This window comes from Antrostomus carolinensis, unplaced genomic scaffold, assembly GCF_000700745.2.
Source record: "Antrostomus carolinensis isolate BGI_N321 unplaced genomic scaffold, ASM70074v2 scaffold41674, whole genome shotgun sequence".
NCBI classification, from domain to species: Eukaryota; Metazoa; Chordata; class Aves; order Caprimulgiformes; family Caprimulgidae; genus Antrostomus; species Antrostomus carolinensis.
In genome coordinates this window covers 33,431-49,392 of record NW_010309495.1, presented here as the reverse complement: position 1 = coordinate 49,392, position 15,962 = coordinate 33,431, and the positions used below count along the sequence as shown (strand labels likewise).

Here is a 15,962-nt window from a genome sequence, read left to right as displayed (position 1 = left end):
ATAACTCATTCCCATACATTTACATGTTTAACTGCTTCCATGCTAGAAGTTGAAATGATTTAAGCATTTCAGTAACTATGAAAATCACACCATTAACCAAATCAGTTCATACAAAGCCTGTGTGCTAATCAGTTAAGAGGACAGGAAAGTCCACCTAAAACAGCTTAGAAAGTGGCTCTGAGCAATAAATAATGCTTAATGCATATGTTAGAAATGCCAAAGCCACATCTGCACATTCTGCTGGTGGTGGGGGTGATAAAAAACACACAGATAACATTATTTCCATTGGCAAACTTTACATATACAAAACAGCGGCTTTATTGTTTATTAAATTAGGTGCTGTCATGGTGCAATCATCCCTGCAGCCATACCAAAGCCAACAGATGTATTTCTGTGGAGGAGTCAGAGAGAAAAGAAAGGAACAGAACTGAGATACAGTACAGAAGCAATATAGCCCCATAAATAGTGGCATAAGGAATAATTAATCCACATATGTGAAAACAGACACGTTAACTGCAGCCAGTGAAATCCTCAAAAATACCACGTGACAAACCTTTAATACACAACAGCCAGGATACAATTCAGCTGCCTAAACACAGGTGTCTGGTACCACTTGAGATGCTCTAGGACATCTCTAAGACTCCCCAAGTGCTGGGGGATGGCACAGGGACACTACTGAAGACTTGTGCCCTCCTGGAGCAACCACAGGAGTACAGGCAGGAAACCTGCACGGGCACCAGCTGCTCATGCTAAGGCAAACATGCCCCACTCACAAAATCATCAGAACTAACTGTATTGAAATCCATATATTAAGCACAGTTTAACACTATTCTTCCCAGATACTCATTTAAAGAGAAAACCAGGCTTTATTAAATAAAAACATAACAAATGTATATGATACAAAGTTGTGAGCAATAGTTTGCACTGCTTCTAAAAACTGTAGGAATTTGTAGTGTTTTTAATATAAGCACTATTTTACCCTGCAGTTCAGGATACCCTCACCCAGAGGACCTGACTTCTTAGCTTCTTCCTGAGATGGAGCTGTACTAGAGGAAATACAGATAAGTGCCCTTGAAAGTTGTATGATACCGCAAGTGTGTTAGGATCCCGTTTTCTGAAAGGCAGACAGTCAGCACCAAATATCTTAGCAAGATGTTGAAGCAAGCTGACTCTAGGATCGAGCTACAGCCAATGGACCAGATGCAGATACCAATGGAGGACAGCCCAGACCAGCCCACCAAACTGAGGAATGCTTTTAAACTAGCAGAAAGATGTTGATCATGGAGCAGTCTATTGCTTGAGTTTCTATGTTTTCATTATTTTATTCACTTAATTTTGAAATCTTTCTCTAAAAAGACAGATACAAATTTCACTACACTTGGATTAAAAAAGGGGAAAAAAAAAAAAAAAGGCACGCCTTTGCCTAAGGGTCTTTCCATACTGCATCTGCCCTTGTCCCCAGATATCGGTACCACTGCACAACTCTCATATCAATAGATTAATTTACAGCTTGAACTAACTAATGACCAGAACTGCAAAAGAACTGATCAACAACCAACACAGGTAAGTATGCCAAAAGGCTATGCCTCCCTTACCAACAAGAAGAAAATAAGCTAAAAATTTAGTTAGAGAAATCCTGAATTTCAAATCCACAGGTTTTTTAGAACAATGCAAGTTCCAATACAGGCATTTTCAGGGACAGAAAACTGTTTCAAAAAGTTCTCCTCTCTGTGCTTGCTGAAAATAAAATATGTTACAACAACCTTGCGTTACTCCCTCCACTTGTGTAGCTACTTAATATTGATACTTTTTTCTCTATATCTTAACGCAATAGAATTTTAATTTAGCAGAAATCCAGGTGTTTTGGTACATCTCTGTTTTTTTTTCTCTTGCATCACCACAAGGCATAGATATAATTGTTTTCTACTATCTTTACAGGAGATCTACAGAACAACATTACAGAAAGGTGCAGAAGCCTGAAAATAGTTTGGAGCAATTAAGAGCTGCACTGTTTCATCAAAGCTCTCCATCCCAGCCTCTCCAGAAGCCACCGGTGTTACAATAAACAGTTTGGGGCTATGGGATGATTCTGATTATTTCCATCACTTTCCTAAAAAAACTACTTTTCAGAGTTTAGAGGCAGGCAAAAGCCAATTAGCACAATGAAAGGAAGGGGTCTAAAGAAAGATAATATCTTAAAACAGCCAACTCTATGAAGCCAGACCAACAAACTGCATTCTCTTGCTAACCACCACAGGCACAAAAGTCTGTATTTATTTGCATTAACCAAGCACCCCGCTGTGAGGGAAACCTATGGTGCAGTCCTCAGCCATTCACTTTTGCACAGCTTTTCTTTCCTCAGAAGGGAAGACTGCAAGATGCCTACCAAAAAAATAGAATCACAGGAGGCAAAATAGTGCCCAGTTGTGAAGCAGAAGGCAGAACCTGCTGCTGAGCACCAGCTTCGTGATGGATTTTAACAGGATGAAGAAGGCACCTGAGGTCAGACTGGGCTCTGTCATATTACCACTGATACTGCAGCAATACAGTCAACAGAAACGCAGCAAGAGGACTGAGATTTGCTTGCACCTTCCCCGCCAAATTCTTGCCACAAGACCTACTGTGCCCATAAACCCCACTCCATCCCTGCATCCAGCAGCTCATGCAGAGCTCCAGCCACAGTGGGCAGCAGCAGCACCAGCACACAAGTGATCTTTGCCACCTCTAATTGCCACCAGCCAACATCTACCTGCTTTGATGTTAAAAGACCTCTGGCAGAGGTACATCACAGGGATTAGGAAGGAAGGAAGGAAGGAAGGAAGGAAGGAAGGAAGGAAGGAAGGAAGGAAGGAAGGAAGGAAGGGAGTCTGCCACATCTGCACTGTTAAGGCAAAGGCAGTTGGCAATGGCTTTGCAGGGATCAGTGAGAAGTGTTGACTAAGACTTGAGCCTCATAACAGACTGTCAAAAGGAAAGGGTATTTCTCCACCACGCTTCAAGGGCTGGAAAATCCTCTGCTAAACAATACTGAGGGGTATAGAAACAGCCACTGTATGACTGCAAATTGCAGCTCAGGCTTCTTAGCAAGAAGGGTCAGACAAGACATATTTGGTCCTTAGAGTGTGAACCTGGGCAAAACTAATTTTGTGAGCATATCACTGGCTTCTTATTTATTATCATCAGACACTTAGACAAGACAAAAGAAGGGGTTTCACCTCAGTCTCTGAAGCAAGGAAAGCTGATAGGAACACATTCCTGCCAGCTGAACCATGTGGGGTCACCTCTTGCCAGGGGGACCAGCTCTCCCCAGTGCTACCCACCCTCCCAGCTCGCTCCCTCCCTGCCCTGCCAGGCTGCTGCAAGTGTTTTGTTACTACAGCAGAATAATATTAGGAGAGAAATGAGGAAAATAAGTTCTCTGTGCTATGATGGCTGTGCCCTCATTTCATATATACATTTAGTCAGCAACATGCTACAACAAACTTGACCTTTATCGGGACTAGATTTCTCTGACCCTGTTTTTTTTCAGGACCTCACCCCTTTTATTTCATTCTGTCTGCAGCCTCCTCAGTTTTCAGCTGATAAAGCTTTCATCAACACTCACCTTTCCCAGTGGAAGCATGCTGCAAAGAAAAATATTCCAGCATGCAAGGCCAAGGGACAGAGTCCTTCCTGTGGTCCTTCATAGCAACAGAAAGGGCACTTGGAAGAAACACTCCCAGAGGAGCCACGGCCAAAACTGTCTTGATGAAGAACAGCCCAGCACACTCTGGCAGAGCTTCTGCAAGGCTCGGAGACAGGTTTGGAGAACAACATGACTAATTTTTCTTCTTTGAATGAGAACTGCACTACTAGTTTTATGAATTTTGCATGGTATAGAAGCCTATTGTATGTTCTTCATCACTTCTACGTCTCTTCATGTTTGTCATGTTTTCAGGATTTCATCAATAGAGAGAGGACAAAATACTCACACCTCTGATTTAACTACTTAGCACTTTAATAGGAAATAAAGTGAGTCACATGGAGGCTAAAGACAACTGAAAGTCACGACCATACTAGGTGTTTCTATTTTCAAACCAATCCTCTGTGCATTGCTATGATACCAGACAAGCAGCGACTTCCAATAGCATCCTTTTTACCCTTCCTTTTGTTGACCCTACTGAAGAGAGAAGCATGAAACATATCTGATTAGGGCTTGTATTTCTACTTCTGAAGCAAGGAATTAAATGCTCACCTGGAACCAGACTTCTGAGGTTCAGACAGCAGCATCCATTCAGTTTCTGAGAGCTACAACATTAATCCAAAGCGGAAGCAGGAAAGTGCAATTGTAGCTCTGCTGATGAGTTTATCTGGGTTAGCTACTAAACAAGAAAAGGCTGGTATGAAAGGCATGGCCCAAGGCCCAGCTTTATGAGACACCAATATTAGAAACTGGGAAAATGAGAATGCCTGATAAAAAACGGAGCCTCCAAATACTCTTTAGCTACAGAAAAGCAGTAGTTTTTCTCCTCTCCCTTTCCTATAAGTTAGGTCTTCCATGGGGAAATACAAGCAGGAAGGCATCTTTTCTGCCACCACTCCCCCAGCTTACATCTTCCTAGAATAACATTTACCACCATTACTCATATATTTCCTTTGCACCAAAAGGATGGAGGCTGTCATGGGGCTTTCCCCTGCAGCAACGTGCTGCAGCCAGTGCAACTCCCTATGGCATCACTGCAGTGGGGCTGGAAACTGCCAGGAGCACGGGGACAGCACAACTCCTTCATCAGATTTTGGAAGGCCAGAGGGAAGATTAATGTTCAAGGGAGCTTATTCACAGGAGAAGTTAGTAAGGTAAAATTAAACCTTCATATTCTGCAAAGGATGAGGACATTGTTTTTGTGAAGTTCAGCAAGACATGAGAAAAATCCATTTAAAAGTCAGACACTGACATATCAAGAAGCCAATCACAATGGGCAGCAAAATGTTTTGCAAAACTAGAAGAGGAAAAAAAATAGAGTCTACATGTTTGAAAAGTATACATGCTAACTGTCTGCTTTTATAAACTCAATGGTGACTTCAGTCACATGCTGCTGCATCCACAGCACTTGGAGAATAAGCAAATCATCTTATTGTTTCAAACAGAACACAAGCAGTTTCATGTGACAAGCTCCAGGTATAAAATAAAAAAAAATAAATCTAAAACTCTGAAATGATGCTGCTAGTAACTAGAATTTAATAGCAAAAGTGAATAAACAATAGTTTTGAGGCTGGAGAAATTACTATCATGGTGTTATCTAATCTCTTCCCAGAAGTCAAGAATTATGACTAAACCCTTCCAACACAGATACAGCCTGAAATTCTATGTCCAATTGCATTTGGCAACCCTTAGTCAAGAGAGAGGCTGACTATAATTGGCTATTTGAAGTGCTTTATTATTCATGTAGGAAGGCTAGGTAAAAAGTGTTTTGTAGTCCCAAGATACTGGAGGGTGTGCGTTATTGGGTAATAACCAATTAGGAATGTTGACAGTGCTCTGCCTTTAGGATCACCCTGGCCAACAAAGCACCTGGGTGTATGTTGTTGTGCAAAAGCACACACCCACTGCCTACTACTCAGTTTATTTAAGCAAACCTTTCATCAAAGGAAATGAAGGACACCCCAAAGGATGAGAGTTTGACAGCTCAGTTACATTCTGAAATACTTCTTCATTCTTCCCTTTGCCCTCCAAAAATACTTTTTTTTTTAATAGCACTTCTGAATTATTATTACCAATTATTGAAAATAAATCTAATTTATTCTCCATTTTATTGCATATAATCTACCAAAGAGCAACATCCTTATTATTTGCAGTAAGAAAACACTGAGAGCAAAAAGTCAGCTCCTAACCACCTAATCTGGTAGAAAAAACACCTCTATGCTATTAGGTAAATACTGTAGAAAAACCAGCAGAAATCAAAGATGTTTCTTTCATGCCAGTCTAAGAAAAACATAAAAGTCATTAATACAGACATGAAAGAGATTTAAATAACTTCAGTGTTTAAAAACCAACAGTTCTGACACACTTGCTCATGAGGACCAGAAATTCAACACCAATTTAGCTCATGACAGTGTAGTCCAACACTTTCACAACCTCCTAGAACAAGGCTAGAATGCATGGATGGTACAAACACTGATTTTTCTTTCTTCCCTTATTTTCTTACGCATTATAATGCAAAAAATCTGAAAGAACATTTGTATTCAGATGGAAAGCAAAGCAATTATTGTAAGAGATGCCCAACAGGACTTTCATACCTACATGGGAAACATTCAAAACTTTTCCTGAACGATTTTCTTGTTTCAAACATGTAAAATATGAAATCAATTTGTTATAAGGAGGAACATATCAGTTTTTTCTGCAGCTCTCATTTTCTGGATTGTATCATATCTAGTCCTGTGGCACTGAGAGTACTGCAGCATTTTCTCTGAAATCCCCTGAATGCCACTTCATCCTCTCCCCCATGTATCACTGAGACGATGATGTTTTGATAAAGCATCACACACGGGCCCTCGAGATAATGGGTTCAATGGGATACACTTAAAAGATCATTTTTCTCCTTTGTATTGACTGCTTGCACTGCTCTAAGACAGGAAGGGCTTTCATTTTTTATGTAGGCTGTAAGACCCCGAGGGCCCTCTAAACTGTTTAAGAGGGATCAATTTTCAGATGGGTAGAAGGGGCCCGGCAGACCTTCACAGTTTGGAATGCCTTCTTCCCCTCGGATCGCCGACAAGTTTGGGCAAACCTAAAGCCAGCTCCCGGCAGAGCTGCTCTCTGGCATGGCAGGGCTTCCTACTGTCCAGGATTTGTGGTTAGCATTTGCACAGAACTGTAATTTCTAGTATGCACACGGGCAGCAAAATAAGGAAAAAAAGTTTTGCAGAAGCAAAATAATTGCTACTGCTGATGGAGATAAACAGCAATCGAGCTGCTAAGCAAAGCAGATCTTGGCACTGGTGTAGCAGCAGGAAACCATTACCCCGTGACGAGGTTTTAATACACTGACATTGTTGCAATTACATCCAGGCAACCTAACAAAACAAATTCATTGTATGGCAGAAAATATTTCCAATTCAACATTGCAACATTTATTTTTTAATTACAGCACAAAGAAGATTTTTGGGGTGTGGAAGGACATAATCCATCATTTGCTCTGAAGTGACACACTTATGGCAAATGCTGTGCATTATAACTTTCTATGCCACAATAAGTAACTACAAGCAATTTCTTAGGGTAGGAATGTGAAGGGTTTGGGTGTGGTCCTGGGAGATGCTGCTTATCCCTCCATCTCCCTCCGTGTCAGCGGGAGCCGATGGCAAGCCACGTGTTGCTGCACTGGGACTTCAGTCACTCCTCCTGTTTCATGCCTTTGTCACACAGCTTGTGACACCTCTCCACCTGTAACGCACCTCATATGAAAAGAGTTTTTATCATTCAAATATGGCCTGTGTGAGAACACAAATACAATTTTTAATTAAGAGGAATGGGATTTTAATAGGTCACTTAAAGAACAATTATGTCTACCATTTGACTGACAGGCATGTCACATTTCATGAAAACCCCACTGGGGCCTAAGAGGTAGAATTAATCTTTATCTTTATAAATTGATGAACTACTGAAGTATACCCAGTTGCATTTAACGCCGCTATGCTCAACCATCTCATCTCATGAACAGCACCACTTCATCTTTCTCTTACTCTCCCCTTTCACCTTTTTTATTCCTTCACAAACAGAAAATTTTTCATTCATGGAAACTGAATTACCAGCATTGCTCTCCTTCACTGAGTGCCTGTTCTGCAAAATGCAGCAGTGTGTAGAAATATAAAAGATACTTCTCCACTAATTAGCTTGGGTACCAGACACAGCACAGCTGAGTTAGCTGGAAGCAGGCTAAACGAGTCGTGGTGGAGTGTTGCACTATATTGCTTTGAGCACCTGAGCTAGCCCAAGGGTCTAGGCACACAGCACTGCACAGTGGAAGGACTGGGTGGGAAGGTGACTGAGAGCCCACTGCTCTCCTAAAGGCGTGCCCCTACAAAGCATGCCACAAGAAGTAGCTACAAGCTCAGCTTAAATGCTTTCAGACTGTTGCAGGAACCCCTCGGTTCTCTGAAGCAGGTGGAAAGGGCCTTGGAAGTGCCTAGAAAATTGTCTCAATGAGGCAGAGAAACAACTGTGCTGAAAGAGTTCCACGGATCCAAGCTAATGTACACATCACAGCTGGAAATAGTTTATTTGATTATCGATTCAAAGACTCAATGAAAGATCAATAGCAACGAGTCTCAGAGCATCCTTTCATCTAATGTCACTAAGAGTGAAAGCATCATCTGAGATATCCAAAAATATGCTGGCTGCATAACTACTCAAAGGAAGCTCACCATTAACAGCAGCCAGAAAACCAGGGGTGTGTGGGGAGAAAGAGACAAGCAAACAAGCAATGTACCTTGATCTGGTCAGGTGAAGATCACTTGTGATCTTTGTGAGCTCCAACTCCTTCCAACAGAGATAGAAAAGTGTAGATGAAAAAGAAATGAAGACAAAGCATCGAGGGAATTCAGATGATAGAAGTAGGGTCGATGCTCAGAGCAGAATCGGGACAGAAGAAAGATACTGAAGGGCAGGAGTCAAAGGGACAGCAACATGCAGGGAAAGAAAGATTGAGAACAAATTACAAAGGAGAAAAAAAGCTTGCCAGATGACAGTTGTCTGGTTAAGACATGACACACATTTAAACAAACTGCAAACCAATTATTTTAGAAGACACATTCACGTAACAGAGACCGGTGACGTTCCCTGGGCCAACACAGCATTTATGCATTATTTGCACTAAAACGAGTGCAGATAACCATTGGGTCCTAAGCAGTTTTCACTATTTCCTATGCAGCCTTTGCAAATACATCCCCAAATGGCAAACAGACTTGTACATGTAAAACCCAGTCAGAAGGCTGATCATTACCAGAAAGAAGTAAACCAGAAATTGGAATCTGTATCCTAAAGCTCCAAACACACCCAAGAGGTGGCCGGGTGTTGACAGTAAAACTGGAAGCCAAATGTTTACTTCTGCAATTACGTACGTACTAGATGCCAATTTGCTTAGTAACTACAATGCAATTTATGAAAGACCAATGAAGTACAAACAGTTCATGTGGGAGCAGGATGAGAACCTAGTGCTAACATAGAGGTTCCTGAGTGCAAGGACTGAGTACAGCAAAAGGCAAAACAAACCACTAAACCTCAAGACTATGGTTCAAATCCAGACCCTATCAGAAGTGATCAATAAGCAAAATACTTCAGTGCCACCTCAGTTTCTAATGGGCTTTTCCTTATCAGCTCAGCAAGACTCAGACTCGGCACTCTTTCTCTCCTCTCCCGGTATTTTCTTGGGCAGTTGGAATGAGAAATACTGCTTGGGTGCCTTCAGCCTGGTTTATAAAGCCGCACTGCTGACTAGAAAAGTGCCAACACTACAACAACAAACTGTTTCTCGGTGACAAATTTCCATCCACAGAGTTGATATCAAGCAGCCTTTGCAATGAAAGGATTTCTCAGAGCACAGAACCTTCAACTAGTTATTGACGACCTCCCTGCTCTGTGACTTACAGGTTGATCCAACCCATATAACCACACATGAGTCTACTGGGAAAGGTACCTGTGAGCCATACTGATAATATGGATATGGATTTTCTTCTTTCCCCTCAAGAAAAATGTTTGTCACTGCAGAAGATTACTAGCATCAGAAATAAGAAGCTGATGCTTTTTAGCTTTGTAACACTCCTGAATGTAGAACTTTATTTGCCTGAGTATTTCATACACACTGTCATAGCCATGCAGCCCAAGTTAAGCGTGGCATGAACCCCCGCATTATAGAAGTCTGCACATCTACTTTCTCTGGGCCTGCATATGTGCAAAGAGCACGCTAACAATCCACTATCTTGATTTTGCTGTCATTTTACGCATTTGAGTGCAAAAACACCGAACAAGTGAAAAAACCTGTTTTTTATCCTCCAAATAAACAATACACAAAGCCACTTTTACTGACACTTAGAACAGGAAGATGCCAACTCCATGTGTTGGTGTCTTTTCAGACACTTGGCCCTTTCAGTGATGATTCACCACCAGTTGCTGACCACATGATGTGAGAACCTGCTAATCTGATCGTGCTATTTCTTTCACCTACTCACCAGCCACAAGCAATAGCAATGACTTGCTGACCTTGCAAATTAGACATATTACAGGACTAAGATTTGGAAACTATTCACTTCTACTGAGGCAACAGTGATGACTGACCTGTGGTGATCATTCATTGACGCAAAATGAGGTCAAAATATACCCTAAACTCAATATACACACCTAGAGATACAAAGAATCTTGGTTCAGCCAGGACCAGAACATACTCCTTTGAGCTCTTCATTGACAGATGTGTGTTACGAAAGATTTCTCTACAATATCAGTTGTGTAAATTCTCAGAATTTCTTGAAATTGGCATGAAGGATACTATCATTCATAGTTCTGTTTCTATTTTTCCCCCAAGCTTGTGTATGTGGTTACACCAACCAAAACAACTGTATTGAGTCTGGTCCTCATGAATCAACATTTCATTTTTTACTAATACATGTTACTGATGATACCAACATCATCAACTGTTTCTATCTCAGTTACTGGCATCTATAAATATTTACATTCAAGATAGTAATCTTTTACACTTTCAATCATCATCCCAAAGCATTTTACAAATTGCTTTTTTGTTAACCTTGGTAGGAAGCAACCAAAGCTCAAAGTTAAATCAGTTATCTTGGGTCACAGAATGAGTCGGTGAGGGAGTCAATGCATTTTCCTATCCCAAGCCCTCCCTTTCCCTTGCCACGAGACCATGCAGCAATCAAATGATGAAATATAAAAGGTGAATAACTAGATGAGCAAGCCAGGATAGGTAACAAAGATTAAACTGAGCCTCTGCCAGCTTCTTCTGCCTATTTTCCCCCAGCCAGGAATGTTACAAAATATTTAAAATCTGCAAACTGGACCATTCATGCTAACACAGCGTACCGAGCTAGTGTATAGCAATATTGAAAACTCTCAAGGAAGCTTGCTCTTTTTAACTTGCAAAACAATGTTTGCTCTTAAAAAGTGCAAGCCTACTGTAGTCTAGCTACTGTACTGTCATGGTTATTTGAGAACTACCACCTCATCAGGCTTTGATGTTGCTACTCTAGAAAGATCACCAAATACCCCACAGAGAGAGATGTAGATTTCAGGAAGATGAATCCAAATAAGGAGAGTGGAAATAAAGATGTACTAACACCCACTCTGTCAATATTTCCTAAAAAAATAAAAAAAAAAAAAAAAAAATCCCCAAATGCTCATTAGTTGGAAAACTTCGTATTTATTCCTTTAAACGAGTAGCATGACTTACAGCAGTTTGAGAGGTACTATCCAAGGTGAGTAGGAAATGTGTGATGGGGGTGCTCTCATGTTCTACACAAATTGCAGAACATCCTTACCACAGTGGATCTCCTACCGAACCAGAAGTCTCCAGCATAGTGTTGCAACCTGCAGAAGTTTGAATTAAGGGCCACATTGGTGTTGTATTTTGGAACTGGGCACAGCCTACAGACAACAGAAACTGCCAAAGCTCTGAAACAGGTAAACAGTGCTATAACCTGCCTAATTCACAGCATGTCCTTGGAGGTCTAACTACATAACCTATGAAAGATAAGTCTTGCTCACGAACTGTCAAAAAAGGCCAAGGATAGTCTGGGCATTCTCTTAAGTAATTCTGTGTTCTTGATGCAAAAGAAACCCTTACCAACCAAAAAAAAAAAAAAAAAAAAAAAAGCAAGTGTCCTAACTGGATCTAAGTGTGTGAAATTTAATTTCCCTGAGGGCTAAGAGTAAAGATTGGGTAAGAAAACTGGGACATGAATGGATTGGTTCATATGAAAACCTGAAACAGCCCTAGGCAGAAATTTGGAAGTATTGTGAAATACCATACAAGAAGAATCCATCTTCATCAGTAGGGAGTAACTCAAGATGGGAGATTCAGCAAGGCAGATACCCCAAAAGGTTCTACAAAGAAATATATACAGGGTTTTTAATGAAATCTTCCCATTCTATGGTGGGAATACAGGATGTGGCAATCCAGTGCCATGGTGTTACACAATATTTGTCCCAGATGACTTGGACAGAACTAATTAAAAAACCAAATGCTTTGAATATATGAGATGACAGACAACACTGCTGATATTGCTTATATCGGAGATATCAGACAGCTGATGCTCATATGATCAAAGTTAAACATCTTCCCATTTAGTTCTGACAGTCAGTTGAGATTGTCTTAGCCTGGTGCACAATAACTTCTGGTAGACACCATACAGACAGCATTAAGGCTGAGAGATGTAGGAATGTCGAGTCCAAGTAAAGGTTTTGATCCTACTGCAAGATGATAATGCACTGAAAGAAGGAGAGTAGGCTGCCAGGTTCAAATATCAGAACTAATAGGTTTGTGCTTCCTCTACTTATAATCATAAATCCTAAAACAACCCATTTCCCTCAGACTCTCTTGGTGACTGTAGGGAACAGTGGGACAGCATGCATGTGCCTCAGCTCTCAGGGGAGAAAGGCTCCTTTAGCAGACCCTCATCTTGTATCCATCTTCCCTGGAATAAGATTTGAGGGTTTTTTTCTGGGCACTGGAAAGCAGAACTATTTTTTTAAATCTTCACTTGCAAAACCAAAAAAATAAAAAAATGTAGTGCAGTCAAATCTTTCAGATAACTCTGTGTTGCCAAATATCATCCTGCAGATCTGGTAACTTAAAGTAAACCAAAGGTTGTTGAGAAGAGGAAGGAATGATCTAGTTCAAAAAAGAACAAATTCCAAAACTGTAAGAGTCCTCACAGAGTAGAAACAATTTGTTTGGTCCGTTCACATGGACATATGAATAACCATCAGTTGACAAGTCAAAAACAGGAGGAACAATCTGTATATGGGTGAATGCATCGAGGTCTACAGTTTTGGTGGAGTGTGCTGCACAAAATGACGCATGCCCCCTCCTCAGGCATTTAAAGAAAATTACTATTTTTTTCAGCAGACTGACCTTATATTAGGTCTTCTGGGTAGATATACTGATTCAAATTGCCTCTTCTTGAAGCCTAAGTCTGGCAAATTGTATTATTCAGTTGTATGAGAGCATGTCTGAAGCATGGTCTCACTGGTGTCTTGGGAGAACCTGAAGCCTGTTGACAAGATAAAATAATCACATGGGATCTTCCTTGTGAAAACAGTAGGTTTTCCCTGGCCTAGAATATAACTGGTCTCCTTTGAATTCTATGCTTCTGGATTGTTTTTTTTTTGTTTTTTGTGGGGGGGGTTTTAGCACTATATCAGCTTCAGAATTTAAAATTCTAGGATTACTCAATTCAAACCACCTATTAGATAAACTGCTTGTCTGTTGGATTGCTTCACTGTGTCAGCCTTTGGCCAAAACACAGATAGGCTCCAATTCCCTGGGTTCTTCAACTACAGAGCGTTTGAGAGAAGCCCTCAATGGTCTTTCCATAGCAAAAGGCAGAGACCCAGCATCACTAGCAAGTCACTTTTATAGTCACACCTGGGTTTCTTTTGAGGAATGAATGGATACCTGTCAGTAGGCATTTTACGCATCAAGGCACAATCCAGTTTGGGGGACCTAACAAAAGAATCATGGAAAATGATCCCTGCGAGCTTCAAGTCTTTAGCTGATATCATTTAAGGATCTCTTTTTTTAGAGTACTCATTCCAATTCCCACTTTACTGTCCAAGGAGAAAAAAGAGAAGCACAAGATGAGATGCTATTGAATCCAAAAGAAAGAAGAGTACACTTACTCCAAAGCAAAGACCGCTCTATCAGGATAGGTTTCCTTCACACCAGCAAGTCATAGTGACTCCAGAGCTGCTGGTTTGGATATCACCCTTTCAATCTCACAAAGAAAGATGACTCTGGTACCTGGCCCACAGATGAAAGGTTCATTTTAGGCTTCTAGCCCTTAGACTACATGTAATACGAGTCAGAAGCCTAATGACTTTCATGTCTCAACCTGTTAGATGCTGGAGCCTGCAACCTATGCCTTGACTCATCCCTGGAGCAGTGCTCTTTCAGGCAAGATAATCAAGACCTTATTTTCCATAGACAATACTTCATATGACAGTAAGCCTCAGGAGGCTTCAACTGGCCCAAAGATATCTATGAGACCCTGCCTTAGTTTTGATCTCATTCACACACATGATATTGCTCGAAAAAGAAAACATACAAGTAATGTTGACCAAAACCTTGGATTAACCAACACTAACAAAGTTAGATTGCAGATATACTGACAGGGTCAGGCTCCAAAGAACACTTTGTATTAGGGTCCAAATATTACTGGATAGTTTGTATCCAACACTCACCACATATATAGATACATACACATCCACCTCTCCCATTGGAAAACAAAAAAAGGGTTAAGGTAAAATCTCCAGACAAAAGCCAAAGGACTGTATTATTATTGCCAGCTTATTGCTTCATGCCATTATCTTGACATCCAAAGGAATATAATAATTGCTCTTCTGAAGCTGCTAATGTAAAAAAGAAACATCTCTCAAGTTCTGTAAGTGGCTGGGAATTCCAGGTTCTAACAGTTAAGCTGGAAATATTCACTCATCAAGGGGTTCAAAAGACACTTACTGTCAGAACTGAAACACAAACACATGTCAGAATGACTTGAAACAGAATTTCTATAACAGAGTTTGAGTTTTCTTTAAATTATGTTTGAAGAGCTTTAAAACATTTAATTTATTAAACCGGCTTTGATACTACAGGCATAGCTTCCACTTTCAAGTGCTACAGTGGCTCAATTGAATACAGAATACATTAAGTTTAAATTCCACTGCCACTATACACACTTATGAAAGACATTTTACTATTTCTTCATTTAAAGCAACATGCTGTCCCACAGAATCTGACATGGAAACAGAAGCAGCAGCCTCTCATACTGCACAAACAACAGTTTCAGACACCATCACTACTGCAACTACCAAAAAACCACTAAGCAGTCACAACTCCTAGTGGCTGAACACAAGCAACTCCTAAAAAAAGTTTCCCAAAATGACAATTTGGTTTTCAAAGAACAGTTCAAGTTTTTCCAGACATTGCTTCAATCTCTCCTAGCAGGCCTGTGCTTTGACATGGCTTCTTTTACTTCCCTCTGCCTGCCTTCCTTGAGAATGTTGTCATAAGAAAGGCCATGTGCCCAGCTGTTTCTCTTTCATACGCCTTTATTTACTGTTCCCTTCTTCTAGCCCTGTCAGCTCCTACTGTTAGAAGCACTACTCCAGTCCCACCTAAAACTAGGTAGGCAACACCACAGAGGCAGCAGTACTAGTGAAACCCAGACTTCAAACAAAATCACATCTCATGAAGTGTGCCTTGTATCCTTTGGGAAGGCAAGTCAGGGCTGCAGGATCAAGAAACTCAAAAACGCTCCTCAAGTGGGAAGACCACGAAGGTAACACTGCTTCCCTTCTAGAGCAGGATCAGGCAGTGAAAGACAAAGGAAAGACTAGTATTATGGACACAATCAACACCTGCTAATTGATAACCAACTCTTAGAATTACAATGTCACTACACTGTTTATCTGCCGTCACCACCATGTAATATCCACACACACACTGTGTTCAGTACACTGTTGTTTTCTTAAAGCTGCCTTCTTATTCCACCTATTCTACATACACCACTTGCTCATGCATGCAGAGGTTTTCTAACTGCTTAATACCAGTAAGCTACCAGAATCACAAATGTTTCATTCAGAATGTACAGGAGAGTTAAGAGTCTAATAATTTGAAAAGTCCTAAGATTCTATAAAAAGTTTTCAGTTAATTCTGTCCTATATTTTGTTACATACAACCTTGCCTTTACCTCAAGTG

The 15,962-nt window shown here is 40.7% G+C and overlaps 1 protein-coding gene across 2 annotated transcripts in view; it reads right to left on the bottom strand.

The window, feature by feature from the left end:
- The window catches only part of KCTD1 (potassium channel tetramerization domain containing 1), a 32,669-nt gene that overhangs the window by 15,329 nt on the left and 1,378 nt on the right, over positions 1 to 15,962 (bottom strand). The gene's annotated exons all lie outside the window — the stretch shown is intronic.